Genomic DNA, 25,133 nt, shown 5'->3' with positions numbered 1-25,133 from the left:
TTGTGCTTAATTGTTAAATCACTTTGTAATACTCTTGTACACCGAGTGAGGAGTGTGTGGTGAGAGTCGGGGATCGTCCCAAGAGGAGTGGCGTCGGTTGACGTGCCTAGGGAGAGGTTGTAACCGAGCACTTGAGGGAGACACGGCTAGGTCCAACACTTAGTGGGTGTAGAGTGTGATTGCAAGAGTGTGAGTTGTAGAGTTTTCGGTTAGCTAGAAAACCGAGTGTGTAGAAGAAGTTCCGGCTTCCAAACCGGATTGTGTTAGTGGATTTCTCCCCGGGAGTGGGGAGCGGAGACGTAGGACGGAAGGTCCGAACTCCGTGATCACTTGATTGTGTTTGAGTGTGCTTTGGCGTTCTTTTTCATTTATGTTCATATCTTATATCGCCATTGTGCATTGCTCATTACTATATCATCCACTATCTTGTTTAGATTATCTACCCTTGTGTTGTTTATATATCCTTGCACATACATTGCCTATATCTCTTTGTTAGGATATATCTTGTTGTTCATATTGCTTATCCTAGCTCATATATCTTGTTGTATTTTATACTTGCTAGGATAACTTATTAATTAATTTTAATTGGTATATAATCAGATTAGATTAGCATAAGACCCTAATCACCCCCCCTCTAGGGTTCAACAATTGGTATCAGAGCTTGGTGCTCTTTGATTTAAGGTCTAATCGCCTTGAGTTAAAGATCCAAGTTAGCTTATTGTGCTAATCTATTTTTGAGCGTTATTTGTATCTTGCTTGCCTTTTATATTATGGATATGCATGGTTTAGGTTATGCCATTAATATTGCTCCTAGATTAGATAATTTCCCCTATGCCCAATGGTGTGTTAGATTTAAACTTTTTGTTCAATCTAAACACTTTGATTTATGGGAAATTATAGATGATGCTTATATTGTGCCCATTTTGGAGAAATCCAAGTGGAATAAGAATGATCATCGTATGTTTACAATGAACAATATTTTGTTAGAATATTTGCTAAATGCTTTTAATTCATCTATGTCTAACAAGTTTGTTCATTTTGATAGTGCTTACAAACTTTGGAAATTTATAGAAGCACATCAAGGGGACTTGGAGGCGATCCAACAAGCTTTGGAGGATCCGGCTTCAAGTTCATACGGAGCATCATGTACACGGCCACTAGGCGATAGCCCTAGTGAGGTTTGCGAGTTTGAAACCACTAATGATTTATCTAGTGATGAACTTGCTTGTGCTAGTGAAAAATTGTTGCATGCCTATAGCTTATTGCATAAAAATTTTATTAATTTAAAAAGCAAGCATGAGGATTTAAAATCCGATCATGAGTTGTTAGCATCTAAGTTTGATACTATTTCTAATGAAAATATGATCCTTAAAGAAAACAATGAAAAATTAAAATTGGATCATGATTCTTTGCTTTCAAACTTTGCTAAGTTAACTCATGAAAGAGATAATGTCATGCTAGAAGTAGTAGCTATTAGAAATGATTTTGATAACCATACATGCTCTACTTCTATTATCAATGATGTTGTGCATAATGATGATTTGAATCTTGTTAAGGAACGCATATCATGCTTAGATTCAACTTTAAAAACATGCATTGATAACCATAAGAAACTTATGGACAAGTGTGCTAAATCTATTGCTACAAAATCACCTACATACTATGTACACTTGTATAGCAAAGTTTACAAGTGCTCCTTTTGTGGTCGTAAAGGCCATTTAGCTAAATTTTGCTATGATGCACAAAAACATAAGAATATTAATCCTACTTGTGCATCTCATCAAGTTTCTTCATCACATGTTCCTACTTGTGCATCTCATCAAGTTTCTTCATCACATGTACACACACATGCACCTATTTCTCGTCATAAGTATGCTCATATGTATCATTGTGATTTTTGTGGTAGAGTTTGTCACTTAGCTAAGTTTTGTTTTGATTTGTGAAAAGTTTCTAAATCGCAAAATATTTCAAGTAGACCAACATTGTTTCAAAATATTTCTCATTTGCAAAATAATCTTAAAAGACCATCTTTATTTGCAAATGTTCCTCGTGCACATCCACATGGTCAACATAACCAAATGCATCCTCTTCATTGCACTTATTGCAATCGAATGAGTCATTTGCATAATTATTGCTATGACCGGATCCGTGCACTAAATGCGCCCAAATGGGTTCATAACCCAAGGGCTTTGAGCTTTAATGATAGGGGTCATGTCCCTAAATCTTTTGGTACCAAGAGTTCTTGGGTACCAAAACAAATTTAAACTTTAAACCAAGAATTTTAGTATTCTTATTTTTTCCTTTCTTGGTTTTAAAAAAAATTATGTCTTAAAATCTTTTTGTTATGAAAACAAATTTTCTTTGATCAAATCTTTTTTGTTTTCATGCTCATTGATCTTGTTTTGATGAGAGGTTTGTATTTATATAACCCCCCGGATTATTGGGTGTTTATTCCCAAATCTTGTTTACAATAGCTAGATATAATTGCCTCTCTTGATTTTTGAAAATCTATGATGTTTTGGTTTTATGATTTAAATTTTGATTTATGATTTCATTTGATTGAATCGTTTTCATTTGAAAACATTTTGCATGATTCTCATGCTCTTTTTCTTTTGATTTCATAAATCTACTATTATACATGTTTTTATGTTCTTTATGAGACACTATTTTCATATATGTTCTCATTATCTTTATGCATGTGAGTAAATTTTTTTTAGCATGCTCTTATCTATGCTTGCTCACATATGTTTGCCATGATCCTTTATTGCATATATTTTATATGTCATTTTGATAGGGGGAGCTATTCCCTATTCTATGTTTGTTTTTATACTCACCTATGCTTATTGATAGGGGGAGCTTTCGCTCTCTTATTCTTTTTGTCCCCTTTTTGATGTTGTCAAAGGGGGAGAAATATTGTGAGTATATTCTTTCTTGTTTATATGCATGATACATTATACTTTGTATATTCATTTCCTTTCATGCATATATCCTTTTTGTAAATTGTTTGTCATCATCAAAAAGGGAGAGATTGTTGGCCTCTTTGTTTTGATGATGTTTAACAAACAATTTACCACTAATGTTGTTTGTCTAGTGTTGGTATATTTCTATTTATTATAGACAAATAACGAGTTGGATGATGGATGGATTGCGCCATAACGATCATATCAAATGGAGGTTGGTGGAATGTCGGGTTGAAGCCTTGCAATTCAAAGTTAAAGATCAAGTTCAAGCTTCATCCGCATGTGTACCAAGTTGAGCTACAATGAAGATCAAGATCAAGCTTGGGTAATCTAGTTTAGATTTTATATTATGTGTGTTAAGTACATTAAGCTCAACATCATATACACACACGTATTTGGTTTCTATGTATATATATAGTTATATATATACATGCAAGGTTTTGAGTTTTTATGGTTTGGACACACTTGCAAAATACATGAGTTTTCACAAATGGAAATTCAATTTGAGAAATTCTTTTTCTAACATGTTTGTTTTCATGTTTATAAACATTTCGCAAAGTTTCATCAAGTTTGGAATTGATTTGTTATGTTTAATGGAATTTACAAAATCATGTTTTTGTTCGTGCACATGTTCGTGCATGTTTTACAAAACAGATGAGTTTTTATAAATGGGAAGTGGTATTCAAGAAATTATTTCTTTGACATGTTTATCTACATGTTTAGAAACTTCTCTCAAAATTTTACTATTTTTGGAGTTGATTTACTGTGCCCAATTGATTTTACAAAATCGTGTATGTTAGCAGTTTTTCAGAAACTGTAAATCTGTGTTCAAATATTTATTTCTCTCAACTAGGAAATGATTTTTCAGAAATTCTTTCTCTAACATGTTATTCTACACATCTATAACCTTCCCACAAAATTTCATATTTTTGGATCTGTTTTACTATTTTTAATTAATTTTATAAAACTGAAATGCAGTGCTACAGTACCCGCGGTCGACCGCCAAACTCTCTGGACGTGGTTACTGTAGCACAACGGCTATATTTTCCAGATTTTGATATATCCATTATTTTGTCTTTTTGCTTGGTTTTCTTAGGTTTTTGGGCTTGTTTCATGAGCCTATATATACTCCATGCCATCATACTTCTAAGGGCACTTAAGAAATGTTTTAAACAAGTCTAAAGAGGTTTAAATAAGGGTTTAAGTGTGTTTTAGTGTTTGTTTGGTTTGAAGATTGTTTTCACAAGTGGAGGAGATCATTTTATTGTTTGGGCTCCAATCTCCATCTCTCCATCTTGTCATCTATTAGAGAAGTTTTCTAAACTCTATCTAGCTTTACATTTGCTTAGTTATTTGATTATCATTCTTTAAAGCTAGTTTTTATATTGAGTTTAGATTTGATTATATTATCTCATTGTTACACACACCCACTTGAGCTTATTGTATTTGCATACATAGTATATTAGGGTTGTGAGAGATTGTAACATTGAGTTGTGCTTAATTGTGTTCTCATCTATTGTAGAGAACAAATTTATATTTGTTACATTGTGAGTGGTGTAAGGTTTTCGGTGAGCTAGAAAACCGAGTGTGTTGTGAAGTTTTCGGTGAACTAGAAAACCGAGTGTGAGGAGTGAACGTTGTTCGGTGAGCGTTGAAAACCGACACTATGAGGTGTAAACGTTATTCGAGTGAGCGTAGAAAACCCGGTTGTGATAGTGGATTTCTCCCCGGGAGTGGGGAGCGGAGACGTAGGACGATACATCATATTGTATATCTCTTTGGTAATTGTTTACCCCTTGTGTTAGTTTATATATCCTTGCATATATATAGGATATATCTCTTTGTTGTTCATATTGCTTATCCTAGCTTATATATAGTTGTTATATTTCATACTTGCTAGGATAACTTATTAATTAATTTTAATTGGCATATAATCGGATTAGATTAGCATAAGACCCTAATCACCCCCCCTCTAGGGTCCAACAATAAATAGTTTAAAGAAGCAGTTAGCAAAGGAGATTGTAATGAAGGATCTGGGTGTAACAAAACAGATTCTAGGGATGCGAATCAGTAGGGATGAAGCTGAAGGGACGTTGAGATTGAGCCAAGCTGAATACATTAAGAAGGTACTTCAGAGGTTCAACATGCAGAATGCTAAAGTTACTAGCACGCCCCTTGGAAGTCAGTTCAAGCTATTTGAGGATCAATCGTCTAAGACAGATATCAGATAGAGAGCATATGAGGAGAGTATCATATTCTTCGGCCATTGGGAGTCTCATGTACGTGATGGTTTGCACGAGACCGGATATCGCCCATGCAGTAGGAGTTGTGAGCAGGTTTGTAAGTAATCCAGGGAAGCAGCATTAGGAGGCTGTGAAGTGGATATTGTGGTACTTGAGGGGAAAAAGGAACAAACCACTATGTTTCAGGAGGAAGGAGTTGGTGCTGCAGGGATACGTGGATGCGGACTTCGCCGGTGATCATGATACGAGACAAAGCACCATGGTGTATGTTTATACCTTAGCGTCGACAGCAGTGAGATAGGTCTTACGTCTGCAGAAGATTGTGACTTTATCTACAACTGAGGCTGAGTTTGTCGTGGTGACCGAAGCAAATAAGGAGATGATCTGGCTGAATGGGTGCTTGAAAGAATTGGATCTGAAACAATGAAGATGAGTTCTTTATTGTGATAGCCAGAGCGCTATACATCTTACCAAGAATCTGGTATATCATGCCAGAACGAAGCACATCGACGTAAAATACCATTTTATGCGCTCGCTAGTTGAAGACGGAAAGTTACACTTAATAAAGATTTTGGAGAGTCAAAATCCGACAGACATGTTGACGAAGACAGTCACCATTGAGAAATTAGAGTTGTGCACAAATTCAGTTGGCCTTCACGAGTAGAAGACGAAGGCGGAGCCACACTACGAGGATCGGCGAGATCGCCGAGATAATTGATGATTGAATAAATGATTTTTCCGGGGAGGAGAAGATACTTGCGAAGAAGGGAGAGTTCGGGTGAACTCGTTAATGGCACTTTGGTCTCCAAGTGGGAGATCGTTAGTCTAAAGTATAGACCCAAAGTCGAAGTCGGAGCTGAAATCAAAACGAGGGAGAAAATCGAGAAAAACAAGAGGAGGCCTGCACGGTCGACCGTGACGGTCGACCGCGAACGTGCACAAAGCTGAGAAGAGGCTGGAGCTGAAGACAGTCGACTACGACGGTCGATCGCGAGGACCCTGTAGGAATTTTTGGTCTCATGAATCAGTTCGGTCGACCGTGATGGTCGACTGCGCCAACACTGTAATGTTTTTTGCTCTCGGAAATTTGGTTTGGTCGACCGCCACAGTCGACGGCGATACCTGCGTGGTCGACCGCCACGGTCGACTGCGACGCAGTCAAACAGTTTCCTAAATTATTTTGGATTCTGTTTCTTTCAGGACTCTATATATACCTAAACGTTTTTAGGGCTTTGTAGTACATGAAAAAAGAGCTTTTGACAGCAGAAAAAGAGAGTGAATCTCAGAGAGATAAAACCCTAGTTTAAGAGCTTGTATTTCTTCTTCAATTAATCAAAAGAATTGTGTGGTGTGGCTCCCGAGGACGTAGGCACGTTGCCGAACCTCGTTAACTTTGTGTGTTCGTCTCCTTTTATTATTCCTGGAGGTTTTGATCTTTATTTGTGGTAAATTTTCCTACTTTCCTACTTTCAACACAAGTTCTAGAAGGGCAAGGGTTCGATTTGATTGTTTCGAATCCCCAACACCAACATATCTAGATTCTCTACAGCATTAGTTATGATGAAAGGAATGTGTTTCAAAATTTGAGTCTCTATAGACGAGGTTATTTGTTGTTGCTCAAAAAGTTCCAGTTAGAAGTTGCTGTTTACAGTCTCAGATGACCAATTGAACCTGCGGCTTGGAATATCAAGATGTGATTCTATCATTAATTAGCAACCAATACAGATGGATTAATTCCCAAATGTGTTGGCGTCAAATTAAAGCGCCCGAAAAGTTGATAGGACCATTAATGATGACTAATTTACCAAAGTATAAAAGTAAGCACTTAACCACTAACAATTCATAATTAAGGGCATCTGCCATCACCAGAGATCGAGTTCATCAAAATGCAGTAGACTCTTGTCCAATTTTCTTATAGAGGGCAAGGTAGGAACACAGTTGATCTTAACAGGATAATGATGCAATCTGATTCTCATCCTTATAATCAACTGGTCTGGGCCTCAAAATAATCCAAATTCCTCATCTCATTCACACTCTCTGACACAAATAGTTACGGTGATATCAAGGTTAATGTGCCAATGTGACATTCAGGAGAACCTACTAATATTGTTACTACACCCATATTTTTCTGTCAGTATCAACACCATTTCCCTTCCATGGTCGACGTGGCAAATAGCTAATCACGCATATTATTGAGGTAAACTTCCTGTACCATCGGAAAATACCAGTAGATGGCATTAACTAGCAGGTTAAAGGGTCTAAATGTAACTACCGTCATCCGAAAAAGGATAATATAGAAGTTACGTACGTTGTGTAGATAGAAGTAAATTTGTCTAAATATTGCCATATATGTTCGATCGAAGCAAATTTACCCCTATGCATGTACTAAGCATGACAGCTTCTATATTATTATTTTGGTAGGCATAGGTAAAAAGCAAAAACAGCAGTAGCCGTTAATTAGTGTAGTTTATTAGAATTTTCAACAATTGAAAGGGTTATAATCATTTCGAAAGTTCGCGGTGATTTATAAACTTTTAGCAGGGTTTTAATTTGTGTTCTAACCACATTTCTGTAGGTTCAAAGATCATGATTTGCTGAGAGCCAGTGGCGGAGCTAGGATTTCTTTTCCCCCCCAAAGCGGTCCAAGATGCGTAGTATAGTGGTTGCTGTGGTCACCAAAAACTACCAGCATTGATCACATTGTAGCTTCTTTATTAAACGAGATTCAGACAAGAACACGGTTGCTGCATGCAGGTATAACTGTAAATATGGGGCCGCAACTAAACTGTAAGGGACGGATAGATCACGTACATTGATATGCCGAATTTCTCCACCTGATCTGTACATAAACTGTAGCACATTGTGTGGCAAATAAATGTCCGCAGAAAAAGTAAGTATGCTGTAGGTATGCTCATAATTTGATGACTCATGTGCCCAATAAGTATAGAGATATACGTTTGCTCAAGATTTGATCTCTCATGTTTCCATGCGATGAAGGCACGTACAACAAAAAAAAAGCTTCCCAAGAGAGTGGTCCAATAAACAGGATCACATGTTTGAGATTATGATCGCTCAAACAGTGCATTCTGTTTGCTTGCCGTCTGTTTGTTTGCCTAAAAAAAGTGGGACATCAAAGAAATGGAAAACTATTCCTAAAAAGAATTGTTTTGGGAGTGTTTGGTTTGCTAAAAAAAGAAGGAAATCAAAGAAATGGAGATGAGATGAGATGAGTTGTCACCTTATTATAAGATGATGTGAGTGATTTTTTAAGAAAACTTGTTTTGATGTTGTTTGGTTGGCCAAAAAAATAAGGAAATGAATTATAAGCAACTTATTTCTTGTAATAGGTTGTTTTCTTTTGTTTGGTTAATTCTTAAAAATAAGAAAATAGATGAGATAAGATGAGTTATCATTATATTATTGGATGATGTGACCCACACTTAAGGAAATTATTTTCCCAGCTTTTTGGGAGGAAATTGGTGGTAATGAAATGTTAATGAGATGAGATGAGTTGTCACCATCTTATTGGATGATGTGAGTGGTTTGAAATGACGAGATAAGATGAGTTGAGTAATGTTGTGGATGAAAATAATATTTTATTAGATGTGGTGGATGAGTTGTTGGATAAAAATAATATTTTATTAGATATGGTGGATGTGATGGATGAGTTGTTGGATGAAAATAATATTTTATTGGATGTGGTGGATGAGTTGTTGGATAAAAATAATATTTTATTAGATATTGTGGGTGGGTTTTAGGGATAGAAATGGATGAAATTGTACTTTTTGAGTTTTCTTGGTTTTCATTTCTATTTCTTGGTTTTTTAGGAAATAACCAAACAGGCCAGAATGAACCAAACAAAAGAAAACAACATATTACAGGAAATAGGTTTCTTATAATTTATTTACTTATTTTTTTCGCCAACCAAACAACATCAAAACAAGTTTTCTTAAAAAATCACTGACATCATCCAATAATAAGGTGACTAACATCATCTCATCTTTAATTCTTTGATTTCCTTCTTTTTTTAGCCAACCAAACATTCCCAAAATAAATTTTCTTAGAAATAGTTTTCATTTTCTTTGATTTCCCTCTTTTTTTAGGGTCTGTTTGGTTGATTTCCTAAAAACCAAGAAATGAAAATGAAAAGGTGGAAATCTCAAAAAGTACAATTTCATCCATTTCCATCCTTAAAACTTATCACAACATCCAATAAAATATTATTTCATCCAACAACTCATCTACAACATCTAATAAAATATTATTTTCATCCAACAACTCATCCACCATATCTAATAAAATATTATTTTCATCCATAATATCACTCAACTCATCTTATCTCATCATTTCAAATCACTCACATCATCCTATAAGATGGTGATAACTCATCTCATCTCATTAACATTTTATTTCCACCCATTTTCTCCCAAAAAGCTAGGAAAATGATTTTTTTAAGTGTGGGTCACATCATTCAATAATATAATGATAACTCATCTTATCTCATATATTTTCTTAAGTGTGGGTCTGTTCGTTTGCCTTAAAAAAATGGGAAATCAAAGAAATAGAAAACTATTTCTAAGAAGAATTGTTTTGGGAGTGTTTGGTTTGCTAAAAAAAGAAGGAAATCAAAGAAATGAAGATGAAATGATGTTAGTTGTCACATTATTATTGGATGATGTGAGTGATTTTTTAAGAAAACTAGTTTTGATGTTGTTTGGTTGGCGAAAAAAAATAAGGAAATGAATTATAAGAAACTTATTTCCTGTAGTTTGTTGATTTCTTTTGTTTGGTTCATTCTTAAAAATAAGAAATGAAATGAGATGAGATGAGTTGTCATTGTATTATTGGGTGGTGTGACCCACACTTAAGAAAAGTGTTTTCTCAATTTTTTGGGATGAAAACAAAGAAATGAAATGTTAATGAGATGAGGTGAATTGTTATAATATTTTATTGGATGATATGAGTGATTTGAAATGATGAGAAGATATGAGTTGAGTGATGTTTGGATAAATATAATATTTTATTAGATGTGATGGAAGAGTTGTTAGATAAAAATAATATTTTATTAGATGTGATGGATGAGTGGTTAGATGAAAATAATATTTTATTAGATGATGTGGATGAGTTGTTAGATGAAAATAATATTTTATTGGATGTTGTGGGTGAGTTTTAGGGATGGAAATGGAGGAAATAGTACTTTTTGAGATTTTCACCTTTTCCATTTCCATTTCTTGGTTTTTAGGAAATAACCGAACAGACCCTAAAAAGAAAAGAAATACATAAGAAGGAAAAGAAGGGAAGGGAAGTGAATTGACACTTTTACCAGACAATCAGAAATATTGTTCTCCTTGCTGAAGTACCTAAAACTTGAAAACTAAGGCTTGAAATTGAAGAAATATGGCATCTTGATATGCTATGCGTAAAATTCCTCCAACATCTAATCGAAAAAAAGTTTTGAACAAGATCAAGGTAAGCCTTAACGTAATTGTTTTTACATTAGGACACTTAGCCCATTATGGTAGACATGATTATTGTGAGTTTAGGGTGCAAAAAGTTAACCTTATCCGCAAATATATCCGTATTGGTATCCGTTAGAATACATAATCTGATAACTAAATTTCTATATCTGATAGGATATGGTTACGAATATGAATATTAGTGAAATATTTAGATCCATATCCGAATAACTGATATTTGTTGGTCATACAGTCGTACTTGCTTTAATCCTTAGATTAATAGATTGAGGTTGATTTTGATAATCAAGAAATCTAATCTTAGCTTTTCAGATATAACAAACATGTTAATGACTATATATATTTTTAATATTATCTGGTTTTCTCAGATCTATTATGTATATGTCTGCATGTATATTCATATATGATTTTGGTGGATATGGATATGAGATTTCCTTACCGAGACAAATCTATATTTGTATCCGTATACATGATTGGTAAGCAAATACGAAAATGAAAAGGATCATATCTGAGCCAACCATTTCGCCCCTGATTGTGAGACACTAGTAGGGGTGTCCAACTGGGTCGGCCCGGCCTGAAAAATCGGGTCCGGGCCGAGCAAAAAGGGCTCCCCGGGCCCGGTTGGACCAGGCAGGGTCCAGGCCCAGGACTGGGCTAACCCAGTTTATTTTCATTTTTTTCTAAAAATTTAGTTTTTTGTAAATAATAAAATTTCAAGAGTAATTATAAATAAAATATGCAAATTAATAAAAAAATCAATTATATTATTAATCACTTTTAATTATACAATTTACAAATACAAATACCATATAAATTAACGTGATAAAAAATAAATTCTTTATTCTTAAATCACTAATAATTGTAATTTTTTTAGAATTTATCGCATCACAATAGATGAATACATCCCAATTAGGTTCGCACCTATTCATTTATATCATTATCATTTGCAACTCTTTCTAAAATAAATTATCAAAATTTACAGCTAAAGAATAATAATTACAAATTAATGAGTAATTTGACTAATTTCTACTCTATTTCTCTATATCTTATTATCAACTCATCAAGTCTATCTTTAATACTAGCCATCCGATCGATGCATTGAATTCTCTTCTCGGACCTCCACCAATCTTATAGGCACATTACTGCATGTATGGTAGATAGATCTAGCGATGTTCTTTGATCGTCGATCAAATGTCCTGCGTTGGCCTTTTGTTTTGATGATGTTTTAACAAACAATTTACGACTAATATTGTTTGTCTAGTGTTTATGTTTTCTTATTTATTCTAGACAAATAATGTGTTGAAGGTTGGATGGAATCGAGCATTCACGATCATATCCATTGGAGTATGGAAGGAATAGTAGAGTGAAGCAATACATTTTAAGTCAAGATCCAAATTCAAGATTCATTTGTAAGTGTACCAAGTCAAGCTTATTGAAGACCTATAGCTTAGGTAATCTAGTTTAAGAGTTTATATTATGTGTGTTTAATATTCTAAGCTCAATATCATATACACATATTTTATTAGTTTCTATGTATATATACACACACACACACATTTTAGTTTTTAGTTTTCATGTTTATATAAATATGGAATTACATATTTCATATTTATTGTTTTGTTTTCGTTTAGCTTTATAGATATGAAACAATAATTATATTCATATACATTTCACATGTTTCATATTCTATTGCTTTTGGAAAAACAAATGTGTTTTGTATAATATATACATTTCTATGAAAATAATGTATTCTTGTTTATGGACTTAACAATCACTGTTTACATATTTTATTAAGTTTATAAAATTAATTTATAAACTTTCAAAAGTTTTTTTAAATCAATATGTCAAAAACATGTATGTTTAGTTTTTATGTTTTTGGACATTTTTGCAAAATGATGATATTTTACAAATAGAAAGTGAAAATTAAAAAAAAATTGTAACATGTTTATTATCATGTTTATAAATATTTTTTTAAAGTTTTATATTTTCAGAATTTATTTGCTATTTTTAAATACACTTTAAAAGTTAATTTTTGGACATGTATAGTCCTTGTGCATGTTCATAAGTCGACTTATCAGGGTTGATAAGTCAACTTATGAACTCCTCTAGAAAGTGCATTTAGTCTCTGGCAAATCGACTTATATAACAAAACAAGTCGACTTATAGCAAGTCGACTTATGTTCCCAGACAAGTCAACTTATGAGCTGTTTTTCAATTTGATTTTTTCTTCTGCAAGTCGACTCATGTGAACTGTTAAGTCGACTTACACCAAGTCGACTTATAAGTTGACTTCTAAATCTGACCATTGTATAGTAACGACTATTTCCAAATTTTATTTATTTTAATGTTTTTATGGGTTTTTGGGGTTTTCTTGGGCTAGTTTCTTCCACCCTATATATACCCCATTGCATTTAACATTCCTAACAACCAAGAGTGTTTAAAAACAAGTTTAAGGGTTTTAAAGTTTGTTTAAAAATAATTGTTTACAAGAGTTTATTTGTGAAGAAAGTTTCACAAGGGCTTGAGGAGATCATCATTTGTGTTTGAGCATTCAACTCATCTTCCTCTCTCTCTTGTCATCATAGAGAAGTTTTTCTAAACTCTTATCTAGCTTTTTATATTGTTTGATTTTCATTTTCATAAGCTATAATTTATTTGAGTTTGGATTTGTTTTGATTATACTCTTTGTTCACGCACACAACCATTGAGCTTATTGTATATGCATACATAGTATAATTAGGGTTGTGATATTGTGTGACTTAGAGAGTAAGCTTACACTTAGTTCTCATCCTTGTATTAGAGAATAAAATTTGTATTTGAGCCTTCATCGTGTAGATCAATTTGTAATACACTTGTACACTGAGAGGAGTGTGTGATGAGAGACGGGATCGTCCTAAGAGGAGTGGCGTCAATAGTAAAGCCTAGGGAGAGGTTGTAAATTCGAGTACTTGAGTGAGACACGGGCTAGAGACCAATACTTAGAGGGTGTGGAGTGGGATTGTAAGAGTGTAGATTGTAAAGTTTTTGGTGAGCTAGAAAACCGAATGTGAGGTATAAACGTTTTCGGGTGAGCGTCAAAAACCCGGTGTGATAGTGGATTTCTCTCCGGGAGTGGGGAGCGGAGACGTAGGACGGAAGGTCCGAACTCCGTGATCATTTGATTGTGTTTGAGTTTGCATTGATGTTTATTTATGTTTGTGCTCATTGCTTATATCGCCATTGTCTCATTATTTAGTTTGTCCACTATATTGTTTATATTTGCTTGTTTCACCATTGTGTTATTTGTATATCCTTGTATATATATCTTATCACATATTATACTTTCTAGGATATTTATTAATTGGTTTTAATTGGCATAAAATCAGATTAGATTAGCATAAACCCTATTCACCCCCCTCTAGGCTTCTTTCCTAGTGGCATTTGGATCTTACAATTGGTATCAGAACTTGGAGCTCTTTGATTTAAGGTTTAATCGCCTTGAATTAAATATTCAAGTTATTTTATTGTGTTAATCTAATTTTAATTTTATTATATCTTGCTTGCATAATTTATTATGGATATGCACGGTGCACCTAGCTTAGGTTATGCCATTAATATTGCTCCTAGATTAGATGGTTTCCCCTATGCCCAATGGTGTGTTAGATTTAAACTATTTGTTCGATCTAGACACTTTGATTTGTGAGAAATAATCGATTGTGCTTATATTGTACCCACTTCGGAGAAATCCAAGTGGAGTATAAAATTATCATAAAATGTTTACCATGAACAAGCTATTGTTAGAACACTACAAGAAATTACGAAGGGATTTCCCTTCGTTAAAGAGTTGAAAACCTTCGTTATTGTATACTAACGACAGGAAGAAATTCCTTCGTCACCCGTCGTTAAAGCCTTCTTCACTAAAGGGTCACGAAGATTATAATATCTGTTGTTATAGAGTCTATAACGACGGAACATATTACTGTCATTCATATCTATGACGGTAATTATCATCGTCGTTACTATCAGTGACGGGAATTTTTTCCCGTCATTCATATTTGTGACAGTAATTATCACCGTCGTTACCATCAGTGACGGGAATTTTTTCCGCCGTTATTGTAAAATGATGGTTTTTCCTTCCCGATGTTGTTGTGTAACGACGAGTGAGATCTTCATCATTGAAGATCTATTAATGACGGTTGGATACCGTCATAGAAGTTCTCATGGTGGGTAATTAGTAACCCATCAACGATGGTGCTTTTCCTTCGTTGATGTACTAAATAAGGTTTATAAAACCGTCATTGTAGACTATAAATTTCTAATATGCATTAATGATAATTTTTCCATTCATAGGCAACTATCATAGAAAAACTTCATATTATTCTCAACATGACACTGAGATTCACAACACAAGTATGTTGGACCCTAAGGTCGCTATGAAAGAACCCTAGAGGGGGGTGAATAGGGTTTATGCTAATCTAATCCGATTTTAAGCCAATTAAAACTTACTAACAAATATCCTAGCAAATATGATATGTAACAAGATAACTATGCAAGGATATGAAACTAACACAAAGGTGAAACAAGATATAAACAATATAGTGGATGAAATAAACAATGAGAGAGTGGCAATAAAGATGTTCACAAATATAAGTGCGCCAAGCCAAACAAGCAATATGATCACGGAGTTCGGACCTCCCGTCCTACGTCTCCGCTTCCCACTCCCGGGGAGAATTTCACTATCACACCGGGTTTTCAACGATCACCCGAAAACGTTTACATCACACAATATCGGTTTTCAACGCTCACCGATCAATGTTCACAATCACAATATAACTACACTAACTATCACCTCAAGTATTGGTCCTCACGTATCGACTCCCTCAAGTGCTCAAAATTATCACCTCTCACTAGGCCACCGACGCCACTCCTCTCGGTATCGACTCCGTCCTCACCACACACACCTCTTGGTGTACTAGTGTATTACAAAGTGTTCCTCACAATTAAGGTTCACAAATACAAATAAATTTATTCTCTACAATGGATGAGAACACAATGTAAGCTCACACTATAAGTCACACAATCCCACAACCCAAATTATACTAAGTATGAAAATACAATAAGCTCAATGGTTGTGTGTGTACAAAGAGAAAAATAAAATTAACTAAACTCAATATAAACACTAGCTTAATAAAATGATAATCAAACAATAAAATGTAAAGCTAGATTGAGTTTAGAAAACTTCTCCAATAAATGACAAGAGTGAGAGAGAGATGATTTGAAGCTCAAACACCAAAGATTATCTCCTCAAGCCCTTGCGAAATTATCTTCACAAACGAAACTCTTAAACAAGGCTTTAAACACCTTTAAACAAACTCAAAACAAACTTTAAAACCTTGTTAAACTTTCTTAAAACATTCTCTTAGATAGTTTGAACTGAGGATATGTGGGGGTATTTATAGGAACCCAAAGCCAAGAGAAAACAAGGCAAAAAGACCAAAAACCCAAAAACAATACAATCTGAAAATATAACCGTTACAGTATTATGAGTCGACTCGTATTTTTCATGAGTCGACTCATAAGTAGCCATTACAGGCTAAAAACCAACTTATGGGTCGACTCATAAAATTCATGAGTCGACTCATCATGCATGGGTCGACTCAGCAGAAACAAAACTAGTTTTCCAGCACACTTCATGAGTCGACTTATGACAGTCATGAGTCGACTCAACCTGATGGGTCAACTCATGATGTTATGAGTTGACTCATCAGAACCAAAATGTAAACTACACAACAGTTTATGAGTCGACTCAACACTGTTCATGAGTCGACTCATGACATGCACACAGCCTGTTTTAAACAGTACATGTCAACATAAAATAGGGTTTAAAAATATCAAATAAATTCAAAAAAATGTAAAACTTTGGGAAATGATTGTAGATATGATAATAAACATGCTACAGAAACTGGTTTTCAAAAAGGACTTCCCAAATGTAATATATCATCATTTTGTAAGGAGGTCCAAAACATAGAAATGTAAACATATGAATTTTGATATTTTGCCTAAACCATATTTTGAAACTTTACAAAATGATTTTATAGGCTTGAAGAAAGATGTAAACTATTGTTATTAAGTCTATAAATATTCAATGTAGTATTTTATCAAAATACACATATAATGCACTAAAACATGATTTCATTGAACTAAATAAAATTGATATTGATGAAATCATATATATGCATATAAGTATGAAACAAAAATATGTTTTCTAATTATATTAAATTGTTTCATATTAAAACTTGAAAACTATCAAACCAAAACATATATGTATATATATAACTATATATATACAAAACCAAAACGTGTATGTGTGTATATGATTGAGCTTAAAGTACTAACACACATAATATAAATTCCTAAACTAAATTACCCAAGCTTGATGAAGGTCTTCAATGAGCTCAACTTGGTACACTTGCGGATGAAGCTTGAACTTGGATCTTCAACTTGAATTTGCATAGCTTCAACCACTATTCCACCAACCTCCATTTGATATGATCGTTATGACGCAATCCATCCATCCTCTAACTTGTTGTTTGTCTAGAATAAATATAAAACACAAATACTAGACAAACAACATTAGATGTAAATTGTTTGTAAATCATCATCAAAACAAGAAGGCTAACAATCTCCTCCTTTTTTATGATGACAAACAATTTACAAAAGAGATATATGCATGAATGAAGACGAATATATAAATTATAATTCACATGCATATAAACTAGGAAATGTATACTCACAACATTTCTCTCCCTTTGACAACATCAAAAAGGAGAAAACAAAAGAATGGAGAGAGCGAAAGCTCTCCCTATAAATAAGCATAGGTGATTATAAAACAAGTATAGAGATTGCTCCCCCTATCAAAAAGCCATATAGAATATATGAAATGAAAGCTAAGGCAAAAACATGTGAGTAAGCATAAATGAAAGATATGCTAAACATAACTCACATACAAACAAGACAATGAGAACACATATTGATATGTCATTTATGAAAGAAGTGTCTCATTACATAATTATAAAAACATAGTGTATAAAAATAGATTTATGAAGACAAAGGAATGAGCAAAACATGAGAACCATGAAAAAAAATTTCAATTGAAAACAAATCACTCAAAGAAAGTCATAAATCAAGATTTGAGTCCAAAAATAATGTTTGATCAAAAAAAAAATTCTTTGTATAACTTGATCAAACCACTCATAGAATACATTATAAGTCACGAATAGATGATCCATAAGCACAAACACATAAATATCATCATATAAGTGAAATATAATGAATTCAAAGTAACAAATCAAAACACAATTTTTAAGAGAGGCAACAATATCAAGCTCTTGAGCTTGTTCCAACCCATATAATCATTTTAGTACCCGGTAAACATGATTTGGGAAATAAACACCCAATAACCCGGGGGTTATATAAATACAAACCTCTCAACAAAAATCAAAACTAATAATCATGAAAATAAAAGAATTGATCAAAGAAAAATTATTTTCATATTAAAAAAATTTAAAACATAATTTTCAAAACCAAGAAAAATTAAAAATTAAGAATAATAAGAATCTTGGTTTAAAAAGATTTTAGCACACAAGCATTCTTGGTGCCGGATTGTTTAGGGACATGACCCCTATCATTAAAGCTCAAAATCCTAGAGTTATGAACCCTCTTGGGCACATGTGGTGCACTAACACGGTCAAAACAATAATCACTCAAATGACCCTTTCGATTGCAATTTGTGCAATGAAAGAGATCCATTTGTTTTTGTGGACTATTAGCTCGTGCACGAGAATCATTTGCAAATAAAGATTGTCTTTTAGAAATATTTTACAAATAAGAAACATTCTTAAACAATGGTCTATTTGGAACATATTGCAACTTAGAAGCTTTTTGCATATCAAAACAAAATCTAGCAAGATGTCCAAACCTACCACAAACATCATATTTAAAAGCATGTGGTCTACTAGAAGCATTTGGCAAATGAGATTTCTTTTTCAAATCAAAATAATATTCGACCAAATGACCAAAACGACCACAACGATCATATCTATACACATGAGCATGCTTATGATGAACAATGGGTGCATGTGTGTGTACATGTGATGAAGAAACTTTATCAGATGCACAAGAAGGATTAAAGTGAACCTTAGTGAGGTTATGTGCATCATAGCAAAATCTAGCAAGATGGCCTTTACGACCGCAATTTGTGCATTTGTAGACTTTGCTATACATGTGTGCATGATGAATAGGATGTTTAGATGTTTTAGCATGAGACTTAGCACACATGTTCATAAGCTTATCATGATTAACAATACATGTTTTAAGGGTTGAATCTAAAGATGATATGCGATCCTTAACATGATTCAACTCATCATTATACATACAAGTATTGTTATTAGAAGTAGAACATAAATAGTCATTTATGAAAGAAGCAGTATCATTTTGTATGTTCTCTACTTCTAACATGATATTATTTTTAGCATGAGATAAGCTAGTGATGGATGAGGTTGATTTTTTATTTTCCAAATTTAACATATCATTGTTTTCTTTAAGCATAGTATTTTCTTTTGCAATGACATCAAATTTGGACACTAGCAACTCATGATCGGATTTCAAATTAACATGCTTGCTTTTTAAATCAATAAAATTATTTTGCAATTTCTTGTAGGCATGCGCTAATCTATTACATGCACAAGCGAGTTCATTAATAGATAGGTTATCATCGGATTCCGAATCGCTTACCACACTAGGGCTATCGCCTAGTGGTCGTGTGCATGATGAAGCTCCAATATTACTTGAGGAAGAATCCGCCGGAATCTTTTGGATCTCCTCCAAGTTACCATGATGTGCTTCTATGAATATCCAGAATTTATAAGTACTATCAAAATGAGCAAGCTTGTTAGAGATAGAAGAATCAAGTGCATTAAGCATATATTCTAACACAATCTTGTTCATGATAAACAATTTTTTGTTATTTTTACTCCACTTGGATTTCTTCATAGTGGGTACAATATAAGCATTATCAATAACTCCCCATAAATCAATATTTTCAGATAGCACAAATAGTTTAAATCTAGAAGCCCATTGTGCATAGGAAAAATTAATGAATTTAGGAGCAACATTAGATTCATAGCCTAACAAAGGTGCACAATTTATGTTCATGATAAATATATATATGTGCAAGCAAGACAAATGCAATCAAAATAAGATTAGTACAAAAAGATAACTTGGATCTTTAATTCAAGGTGATTAGACCTTAAATCAAAGAGCACCAAGCTCTGATACTAATTGTTAGATCCTAAGGTCGCTATGAAAGAACCCTAGAGGGGGGTGAATAGGGTTTATGTTAATCTAATCCGATTTTATGCCAATTAAAACTTACTAACAAATATCCTAGCCAATATGATATGTAACAAGATTACTATGCAAGGATATGAAACTAACACAAGGGTGAAACAAGATATAAACAATATAGTGGATGAAATAAACAATGAGAGAGTGGCAATAAAGATGTTCACAAATATAAGTGCACCAAGCCAAACAAGCAATATGATCACGGAGTTCAGACCTCCCGTCCTACGTCTCCGTTCCCCACTCCCGGGGAGAATTCCACTATCACACCGGGTTTTCAACGATCACCCGAAAACGTTTATACCACACAATATCGGTTTTCAACGCTCACCGATCAACGTTCACAATCACAATGTAACTACACTAACTATCACCTCAAGTGTTGGTCCTCACGTATCGACTCTCTCAAGTGCTCGAAATTATCACCTCTCACTAGGCCACCGACGCCACTCCTCTCGGTATCGACTCCGTCCTCACCACACACTCCTCTTGGTGTATTAGTGTATTACAAAGTGTTCCTCACAGTTAAGGTTCACAAATACAAATAAATTTATTTTCTACAATGGATGAGAACACAATGTAAGCTCACACTCTAAGTCACATAATCCCACAACCCAAATTATACTAAGTATGAAAATACAATAAGCTCAATGGTTGTGTGTGTACAAAGAGATAAATAAAATTAACTAAACTCAATATAAACACTAGCTTAATAAAATGATAATCAAACAATAAAATATAAAGCTAGATTGGGTTTAGAAAACTTCTCCAATAAATGACAAGAGTAAGAGAGAGATGATTTGAAGCTCAAACACCAAACATTATCTCCTCAAGCCCTTGTGAAATTATCTTCACAAACAAAACTCTTAAACAAGGCTTTAAACACCTTTAAACAAACTCAAAACAAACTTTAAACTCTTGTTAAACTTTCTTAAAACATTCTCTTAGATAGTTTGAACTGAGGATATGTAGGGGTATTTATAGGAACCCCAAAGCCAAGAGAAAACAAGGCAAAAAGACCAAAAACCCAAAAACAATACAGTCTGGAAATATAGTCGTTACAGTGTTATGAGTCGACTCATGAAACGACTCGTACTTTTCATGAGTCGACTCATAAGTAGCCGTTATAGGCTAAAAACCAAATTATGGGTCGACTCATAAAATTCATGAGTCGACTCATCATGCATGGGTCGACTCATGAATTCATGAGTCAACTCAGCAGAAATAAAACTAGTTTTCCAGCGCACTTCATGATTCGACTTATGACAGTCATGAGTCGACTCAATCTGATAGGTCGACTCATGATGTTATGAGTCGACTCGTCAGAACCAAAATATAAACTACACAACATTTTATGAGTCGACTCAACACTGTTCATGAGTCGACTCATGACATGCACACAACCTGTTTTAAACAGTACATATCAACATAAAATAAGGTTTAAAAATATCAAATAAATTCAGAAAAATATAAAACTTTGGGAAATGATTGTAGATATGATAATAAACATGCTACAGAAACCGGTTTTCAAAAAGGACTTCTCAAATGTAATATATCATTATTTTGTAAGGAGGTCCAAAACATAAAAATATAAACATATGAATTTTGACATTTTGCCTAAACCATATTTTGAAACTTTACAAAATGATTTTATAGACTTGAAGAAAGATGTAAACTATTGTTATGAAGTCTATAAATAATGAATGTAGTATTTTATCAAAATACACATATAATGCACTAAAACATGATTTCATTGAACTAAATAAAATTGATATTGATAAAATCATATATATGCATATAAGTATGAAACAAAAATATGTTTTCTAATTATATTCAATTGTTTCATAGTAAAACTTGAAAACTATCAAACCAAAACATATATGTATATATATAACTATATATATACAAAACCAAAACGTGTGTGTGTGTATATGATTGAGCTTAAAGTACTAACACACATAATATAAATTCCTAAACTAAATTACCCAAGCTTGATGAAGGTCTTCAATGAGCTCAACTTGGTACACTTGCGGATGAAGCTTGAACTTGGATCTTCAACTTGAATTTGCATAGCTTCAACCACTATTCCACTAACCACCATTTGATATGATCGTTATGGCGCAATCCATCCACCCTCCAACTTATTGTTTGCCTAGAATAAATACAAAACATAAATACTAGACAAACAATATTAGATGTAAATTATTTGTAAATCATCATCAAAACAAGAAGGCCAACAAAATATATTAAAAATACCCAATAATTAATAAAATGGAAAACAAAAACTCCATTCATTAATAACATCAATAAATAAATTTCCACAGTATTCAAATATTCAATACTAATAACAAGAGTTAATATCCCAATTGTTCCAAAGAAAAATACGTGAAACTATCAAAAGCAAATTAAAGTAAAAGTTACAAGTTAATATCCCAATTGTTCCAAAGAAAAATACGTGAAACTATCAAAAGCAAATTAAAGTAAAAGTTACATAAAGACACATCTTTTCATTTCTAATCAATGTCAAAAAGAAGACTCGAGCTACCCCCTCTCCTAGTCTTGCATTGAATGTTGCCTAAAAAAAAGTTTCTGCATAGTTTTCACTTGTAACTCTAAGTCAGACATCCTTTGTTGTTATTGATGTTGTTGTTGCTCATGATCATCTAAGCGTTGTTGAAGCATCTGGAATGAGTTCTCTAGGTTACCCGGCTATATAATACCTTAATCACAAGAGAAAAAACTAGGCCAATTACAATTTCCTCGACAACTACTGTTTTATCTATAACCTTCTATACTATTGAACCTTTCAGAAAATGTACATGCGGAAATTTTTATGGCTATTTAGGTTTATCACAAAAGAACTATGTTTTACCATATAAATGGAATTAAAATTACCTTTAAGTAAATCAAGGACATCAGACACAGTTAGGCACAAGTTATGAGGCAACATAGGACCAACAACAAATGAAGGAAGAACAGTATCAAGGTTGATGTTGTTTGCCTCGGCAAATTCCCATGCTGCCTTCTCTGCTAATATTTTACCCAAGGCATACCATATCTTTGCGGTAAACAAAAAAAAAAACAGAGAGATGTCAAATTATTTTCCAAAAACAGAGATTATCAGCACAAATACCTCTTCTAAACCTACTCATATGAAACAAAATTGAGACTAAAAGAAAGTTAAAAACTGCCAAATACACACTGCTTGTATCAATTGACAAAAATCTGGCTCTGTACGCAAACATGTTAATTATGTATAGCAGAAGTCCAGATTATTAAATATCAAAATGACAAGTATAAGTGGTTCTCATCGTTCATTGCAAGTGATAACTATAAGTAACTGATGACTTACCCCAAGCCTCTCACAAAGTTCCACAGAGCCCTAAGATGATTCATCCAATGGAACTGCCGGGTCAATATCGTCTCTCGTCCTTATTGCACATGAGGATGACATGAGAACAACCCTTCTAAGTGCTGGATTTTTCTCCCAAGATCGCAACACATTTAGAGTACCATTAACTACAGGATCAACGATCTCAGCCTGCAAAAATTATGCTACACTAAGATGCATTCATGGAAATATCTGGTCCTTGTGGATCTTGCAAGGAACTATGCAAGCACTGCAGAATGCTTTATTCTCATCTTAGCATTAATTTATCAATAGTTTTAACCAAGTAAAACTAGGTTTTCTCACTGATCATTTACTTAAATCTTGAAGCTTTCAGCATCTAGAAAACTAGAATGTGATATATCAAGCATGTAGAATGTGATAAATATACACATATAGAAACACTGGAAAGGTAATTCTGTCATGCCTCGGGATTCGATTTCACTTCACAGACAGGAGAAGCCGTATGGAAGACTCCCTCACAACCCATTACAGCATCATCAAAGCTACCCATCTCCATCAGATCAGCTTTCACTAACTGAAGCCTCTCTGACGCTCCTTCCAACTCCCACAAGTGTGCTACTTTCTTGTAATCTCCTATTAAAAAAACAAGAATTTATCCAATCAAACTACAAATTTACATATACAACAGAAGACAGCTTCACAAATCTAAACTCATACAAAGCTTCGTGTACCAGCAGCCACTGCCCCAAAAAGCTGGTGATGTTGATAGCTAAGAAACTATAGCTCTTTAGAAAAGTAAATTACAACAAAAGAAAGAGATGACTGACATGGATTTCTGACTGTTCTTGTAACATGATACCCCGATTCAAGTAGTCGCTTTATTAACCAAGAAGCAATGAAGCCAGAAGCACCTGTTACACATATTTTACCTTTGAAGCCTATATCCTTGGCCATTTTTCCAGGCTAAAGAGAGAATATTAGCAGGACCTGGGCGTGACTTAGTTCTTTATATGCAAGCAAAGATGGTACCAATGATGAAAGCCAAGTTGGCGAATCATTCCATGTTCATGATCAACAGTTTATGGTGGCAGCTTTGTTAATAGTAGATAACAACAAATTAATACAAAGAAAGGTCACAGAATTTATCTTGAAAGCTATTGCAAGTAATAAAATAATTACGATACTATCACCTTGATGAAAACATGACAAAAGTTTGAATCTAAAACCACACTTTTTAAATGACAGTCTGCAATGCAGAATGCGCTTCAAGGCCTCGTATATATTATGAGCGTTTACGTCATGCTGCCATAAAAGAGTGACTGGTTTCACTTAGACAGGTGATTAAGCTCAATAAAGTAAGATGCAGAAGAAGAAATCTATCCTCTGGAGGAACACATGACTACATGATGCAGTATAATTGACGAATACAAAAACTTAAGCAATAGCATATTTATAACTGAATTCCAATCAGTGCTAGTAAAATTTGTACAAACATAAGATTATACTCCAAAACAAAAAAGGAAAATTATTACTTTTACTTAGAAGCATCTGGTTGTACAAATTCAAGTAATCAGGTCACATGTACTCCATATAACCGAACTGATTAAAATAACCACATTACATGCCAAATTGTAGAGAACTAGGATAATATAGATAGACCTGAAAGATTTTTATTCATAATTAGTCTCTTAATAAAAAATAACTTTTTGTTTTTTTAATATAT

The 25,133-nt window shown here is 33.6% G+C and overlaps 1 pseudogene; it reads right to left on the bottom strand.

The window, feature by feature from the left end:
• Nucleotides 1-24,379, bottom strand: part of LOC109847366 — a 35,570-nt pseudogene extending 11,191 nt beyond the window's left edge.

The sequence above is a fragment of the Asparagus officinalis genome, chromosome 7 (assembly GCF_001876935.1).
Source record: "Asparagus officinalis chromosome 7, Aspof.V1, whole genome shotgun sequence".
Taxonomy (NCBI): Eukaryota; Viridiplantae; Streptophyta; class Magnoliopsida; order Asparagales; family Asparagaceae; genus Asparagus; species Asparagus officinalis.
This window is presented reverse-complemented; position numbering and strand designations above follow the sequence as displayed.